The sequence below is a fragment of the Somniosus microcephalus genome, chromosome 6 (assembly GCF_052327205.1).
Source record: "Somniosus microcephalus isolate GS21.2 chromosome 6, FLI_Smic_1.0, whole genome shotgun sequence".
In the NCBI taxonomy this organism is placed as follows: Eukaryota; Metazoa; Chordata; class Chondrichthyes; order Squaliformes; family Somniosidae; genus Somniosus; species Somniosus microcephalus.
Window position 1 is genome coordinate 42,717,624 of NC_140992.1, and position 7,121 is coordinate 42,724,744.

Here is a 7,121-nt window from a genome sequence, read left to right on the forward strand (position 1 = left end):
TCCAGGTGTTCATCTACTTTGATTATATTATATAACATCTTATCCAATCAGAAGTCTTGCAAATAATCAGCCAATTGAAATGACAATGGGCTAGATTTTCCTGGAGCCATCAGGCGGGGTTTCAGGCGTGTGGGGGGGGGGGGGGGAATCCCGAATTCGGGGGTCCCGACACCATCCTGCCCAAAACCCCGCCCCACATAAGTTTCAGGGGCGGCGGGTACCCGCCCCGCACTGGGACCTGCCGAAACCAGGCGGGAAGGGATTAGTGCCAATTAACTGCCTGTTAACAGGTAGTTAACAGGCAGTTCTTAACCTAATCCCTATTTTGAGGGGTTTCGTGTGGGATTCCCGACAGCTCCAAACCACGCCAGGTTAGAGCAGGCGGGCCGTCGGGTTGAAGGAGTTGGAGGGGTCGTGATGTCGGCGCTCAGGTGAGTGATGGGTGCATGAGTGCAAAGATAAGTGTGTGTGAAGTGTGTAAAGAACTTTTACTTACCTGTACTTACCTTAACAGCCTTTCTTCCTGTAGCCGTTGGGAGCCCATCACTCAGCCGGCGCTTAAAGCTGAACGGCTGTGATCTGTGAAAAGTGACAGCCTTCAGCTTTGAGTGCCGGTAAGAGTTCTAACTGAGTCGGTGCAGAAAGACTCATGTCAGAACTCAGACTGTCAGTGTTTCACAGCTTCAAACAGCTGTGAAACGCTGATATTTCATCTGTCAAGAACTCTTGACAGATGAGATTGCAGTCTGTGACGTCACCTGTTGCCGGGTGGCCCTTAATTGGCCTGCTGAGCCCGCTGGGCGGGCTCAACAAGGTCAATCAAGGGAAAATCGCGCGGATTGGCCGGACGTCGATGTAGGCGGGTCAAAAACCCGAAAGGGGAAGTCCCGCCTTCTTCCCGACAGGTTCGGGAAAATCGGCCCCATATGTCTACTAACTGACACCCACTAAGCAATTAACTTTCACCTGTCAAAATTCTATTTTGCAAGCGGTATAAAGCATCATCTGGCACAATAAATATGCTCTGAAGCACAGCTGATTGCAAACCTAAAAGAAACAAAAAATCCAGGTGCACTGACTGTTCTCCCTTTCTATTTGTGCTTGTTGATCCTTGTAAGACCCCATTTGTACTTCAAAATGTCTAGCTGCTGTTTAAGACAGCTAAGATTTGAATGGACAAACCAGAGCTTTAAAGAGAACAAAAATTGTACTAAAGGGCATGATTATGGTCTAGAAGATTATTTATAGATTCTTTGTACTGAGGTAAAAAGCTTCAGTAGATGCCCATGGTGTTGGCTTTTATCTTCTTACATTTAAGAAATTTGTACACAGGTCAATGAGATATTATCATTAACATACACTATTCTAAATGGCCTCACATATTTCCAACTATATTCTCTTCTCTCTCTCATTATTATAACTATTTTCAAGGCATAGTTATAGTATAATATTCAGGTATTACATAAATATTCTTACCCCCATTTATCATATTGGCCACATTGTTATTCGAGCCCTGGTTGTCATCTAGAAGATTGTTCATAGACTCTTCAAGTGGATTCACTAAAACACTTTCATCTTCTTCAATAGGTGCCACAAAGTGCGGAATTTCATCACCTTAACATTTAAAATAAAAATGCAAGACTTAAAGAAATTGGACATGTATCAACGAGGACAAAAGCAAACCATTTCAATCAATTAATTTAAAAGTAAATTACTGTGGATGCTGGAAACATGAAATAAAAACAGAAAATGCTGTAAATACTCAGCAGGTCAGGCAGCATCTGTGGAGAGAGAAACAGAGTTAATGAGGGCGATTTTCCCAGCCCTGGGGAGGTGGGTATGGAAGCGGGACTGCTGGGAAAATGGCAGAATCTGAGAGCGGGTACCCATTCCGCCCCCAACCCGCCTCCGTGCCATCTTCCCAGGAGGCGGGTACCCGACCCGTGCCGGGTCCTGTCTCCTCGAGGCGGGAAGGGGATTAGTGCCAATTAACTGCCTGTTAACAGGTAGTTAACAAGGCAGTTTTTTGGCTAATCCCTATTTTGAGCCCTAAAGTGTGGGCTCCCCAACGGCTTAGAACCTCACCAGAGTCAGTGAGGCGAGCCGTGGGTCTGCGGGGGTCAGAGGGGCCGAAATGTCCAGTGTGCAGGTGAGTGATGAGTGCAAGTGTGGAAAGGCAAGTGTGTCAAGTGAGTCTAAAGTGTTTTAATAAGATTACTTACCTTTGCTTCTTCCTCCAGGCTTCATCCCTTTAGGCTGCGGAGCTGCCTCATCTCCACAGCAGAGATGACAGAATAGCTGTTGCATTCTCCGATGTAACAGCCATCTAATTTCTGCTCAGGAAAGCGGTTTGGTGAGTCTTGAGTTCAAGGACTCACCAAAGAACAGAGATTGTCAGTGTTTGACAGTTTCTCAAAGCTGTCAAACGATGACAATTCATCTGTCAAAATTTTTTAACAGATGAAACGTCATACTCTGACATTTTCTGTCACCGGCTTTCCCTTAATTGGCCTGCTAAGCCCGCTGGGTGAGCTTAACAAGGTCAATCAAGGGAAAATAGCATGGGTTGGCCGAACGTCGATGGAGGCAGGACTAAAACACGACAAGCAGCAGTCCCGCCTCCATCACCCCACTGATAAAATCACCCCCAATGTTTCAGGTCGATGACCCTTCATCATTCTGATGAGAGGTCATCGCCCTGAAACGTTAACTCTGTTCCTCTTTCCACAGATGCTGCCTGACCTGCTGAGTATTTACAGCATTTTCTGTTTTTAATTCAATCAATTAATTGCTTTTTTAATAAATAGTATATGCGGCGACTATCTATTTTGTGGCCCTCATCCATGGTCTTCTGTTCCTGATGTTCAAAGGACAGTTTTTGCCTTTGTTTTCCCGCATCATGGAAACATTTCCTGACTTCTTGCCAGGCTTTATGGGTGATGAACACAACATTGGTCACATTGATGATATAATCCCAGGTTTGCCTCCTGACCTGTAGATAGAGGGCAGATGCCAAATATTGTCACCTTCCTCCCAATTCCTCTGATGCCTCTGTGTTGGCGAAACAGCAATGTCAAAACACCCCGATCCTGAAGCAAGTAACAGTACTCTACCAGTATGTACAACTATGCCTGCAGTGGCCAAGTGACATCTAGTGAGCCAAATACTCACCTGAGTATGGAGCTGGGAGCAGCAGAAGTGCTCCTCCTGACTCCACATTAAAAGCACGGGCTACTGCTGGCCACTGCTCGCCCCCACTCCGATCGTGACCTCGCCGCCCACCCCCATCCGATCGTGACCTCACACCCCCCTCGTCCGATCGTGACCTCACACCCCCCTCGTCCGATCATGACCTCACACCCCCCTCGTCCGATCGTGACCTCACACTCCCCCTCGTCCGATCGTGACCTCACATCCCCCTCGTCCGATTGTGACCTCACACCCCCCACTCCGATCGTGACCTTGCCGCTCACCCCGATCCGATCGTGACCTCAAACCCCCCTCGTCCGATCGTGACCTCACCACCCCCCTCCTCCTGCCCCCAATGCCGCCCTCCCAGGGTTTACATGGAGGTCGGCTCGGTGTCGGGCCCAGCAGAATTTCTTACGGTCATGATCGGCGACCGGCATTGAGATGACCGATTGGTATCGGCAGCTCGCCGGTTTTATGGGGGTGTACCCTGAAGCCCAATTTCCAGCAAGCCTCGGGCTGGTGCCTTCAGGCGCCTATTCCGTGCCAGTCTCCGGCGCTAAACAAATTTCTCCTGATATCCCCATGCAAAGAGAAAACCTTTAGAAGGCAATTTGAACCTAAATTTTATTGAAACCTCATCAGAAACATTTCCACACAACACTGAAGATAGGAATTATTGCATGTAACTTGCTGCATCGTTTTACTTTTCTACTTATAATTCATTCCTCTTTAACATCATACAACTTTTTACACCTACCTTTCTCCATGATGTTGAAAAAAACAGATCTGTAGACCAGAGCCAATAATTCACTTCAAAAATCTTTTTCACTGTGGTTGTCCTTGTTGTCTAGAAGATAAGAAATGCATGGGCTCATTTTCTGAGCACGTGCTACTGGTGGGGTACCTGGGCCACTGCCAGCTCCTTTTCAATGGACCTGCAATATTTAGATGTGGATTGTCAGCAGTTGAAGTCCCCAGCAGCAACACACACTCAGCAATTTACTCCCAAATTGTCTTCACGAATCATAGTAAACGTTCAAAGATATAGGGGGTGTTTTTTAACTGCAGCAGGAGCGTAAAACTGACAGATTGAATCGGCCTCCCGTTGTACGTCCGACCCGATTTTCCTTTCTATTGGCTTCAATCGGGAATATTCTTACAAATTGGAAAGGCCTTTCAGCCCATCTTAATTCATCCATCCAGAAAGCCCCCTCATTGCCGCATCCATTTTTTGTGTAAATGGTTCAAGGGCTTTCACCTTCACTACTTAATCAGGAAGTCCATTCTATGTATTGATCATTATTTTGTGTCAAGCTCTATGGGACATCCCAAGGTTATGATACAGTGCTGTTCTATTATTCTTTATTTCTAGGAAATAGACCAAGGTTGACTATTATCTAATCAGAAGGCACAAATTTTGAAAATGCCTGTGACATTTTGATATGTTAATTGTAACTTTTCTGGCATGGTAGAAATTTGCCATCTAGTGGCCAAAGAGCAACAGTACTGTTGACCTGGGAAACTTGTCTTCATTGCTGTTGAGCTGCCATTTTTTCCAAACAATTAAAGATATCGGAATTATTTCCACTGAAGTGGAGAAGACTAAGAAGAAATTTAAACATGAGGCATTATGATAAGGTGGTTAGAGAGTCAGTAACAAAGGGTCATCAATTTAAAATTATCACCGAGTCTGAGGAGAGAGATGAGGAGAGAGATGAGGAGAAATTTCTTTACTTGGAGAGTTGTTGGTGCATGGAGTGCTTTGCACAGGCGGTGGTTGAGGCAGGGACAGTTGCGCCTTTTAGGAGAAGAGTAGATAAACATTTGAAGCAGACGAAGATACAGATAAGAAACCATCTACACCTCTCAGAATCCTGCAGCTCACCAAGCAGCAGCATTGACTCAGCTTTCCCAATCTCAGGCAGCCAACTCCAGGCAATTGTGGCCTGGTACCAGGCCTGTCCCACAACCCAGGGCTGATCATGAAGACCAAGGGCACTCAGCCTCCCATCGCCAGAATACAGCCTCCACCATTCACAGACCCCAAGAAAAGGCTGACAGACCCAGCAACACCTGATAATAATGGTGACAGAGGTCTGAATCTTCCTACAATTATCTGGGCCTACCGGTCCTTTCCCTAATCTGGCACAGTGGGAAATGTCCAAAGGCGTTTGCCACAGGTGGATTCCAAATGTCTCATTTCAAGCAGGAGAAGACCTTCAGTCCATCTAGCCCCACCCATTCACAGTATTCCCATGGCACATTTCTAATAAACCTGAATCCCATTTGTTGACAGGAACCTGTCTAGATACTTCTTGAAACCCATTAAGGTTGGAATAAATGGGTCTTTTTCCGAGTGGCAGGCAGTGACTAGTGGAGTACCATAGGGATCAGTGCTAAGACCCCAGTTATTCACAATATATATTAATGATCTAGACGAGGGAACTAGATGTAATATCTCCAAGTTTGCAGACGACACAAAGCTGGGTGGGCGTGTGTGCTGTGAGGAGGATGCAGAAAAACTTCAGTATGATTTGGACAGGTTGGGTGATTGGGCAGATGCATGGCAGATGCAATATAACGTGGATAAATGCGAGGTTATCCACTTTGGTGGCAAAAACAGAAAGGCAGATTATTATCTGAACGGCAATAGATTGGGAAAAGGGGAAGTGCAACGAGACCTGGGTGTCCTTGTGCACCAGTCGCTGAAGGTAAGCATGCAGGTGCAGCAGGCGGTTAAGAAGGCAAATGGTATGTTGGCCTTCGTAGCAAGAGGATTCAAGTACATGAGCAAGGATGTCTTGCTGCAGTTGTACAGGGCCTTGGTGAGACCACACCTTGAGTATTGTGTGCAGTTTTGGTCGCCTTATCTGAGGAAGGATGTTGTTGCCATGGAGGGAGTGCAGCGAAGATTCACCAGACTGATACCTGGGATGGCAGGAATGATGTATGAAGAGAGATTGGGTCGATTGGGCTTGTATTCGCTAGAGTTTAGAAGAATGAGAGGGGATCTCATTGAAACTTATAAAATTCTAACAGGACTAGACAGACTAGATGCAGGAAGGATGTTCCCGATGGCGGGGGAGTCCAGAACCAGGGGTCACAGTCTAAGGATAAGGGGTAAGCCATTTAGGACTGAGGTGAGGAGGAATTTCTTCACCCAGAGAGTGGTGAACCTGTGGAATTCTCTACCACAGAAGGCAGTTGAGGCCAATTCATTAAATATATTCAAGAAGGAGTTAGATATATTTCTTAAGGCTAAAGGGATCAAGGGATACGGGGAGAAAGCAGGGACTGGGTACTGAATTTGGATGATCAGCCATGATCTCATTAAATGGCGGAGCAGGCTCGAGGGGTCGAATGGCCTACTCCTGCTCCTATCTTCCATGTTTCTTGTGCCACCAGTTGTACTGGTAACCTGTTCCACATACTTATCACCCTTTTAGTAAATTATTTCCTCCAGCATTTCCTATGTTCTTTTGTTGTCTTTAATTTGAAAATACAATGTACATTTGCTTAAATTCTGTACAGGGTAGAAAAGCTTACTTGTATCCAATTTGTCCAAACATGTCATAGTTTAATTTTATTCCCTCTCACTCTCAGTCTTCTTTGTTACAAGGTAAATACCCTGCGGCAGAATGGAGAGGCCCGAGGAGCTCCGGATATTGGGCCTCAAACCTCATTAGCATGAAGGTGATGTGGCGGGATAAATCCTCCGGCGAAGATTGAGGGACGATCAGGATGTTCCCAGTGCCGCAATGGTCCACAGGTAAGTGAAGGTCGGGGGGGGGGGGGAGAAACGGAAGCGGGAGAGGGATCGGTGATCGCGGGGGAGGGAATATATGATCATGTTAGAGAGAGCTCGGGGGCAGATCATGGGCCTTGGGGGGTGATCGGAGCTGAGGGAGTGTTGTTCGTGGACCTTGGGA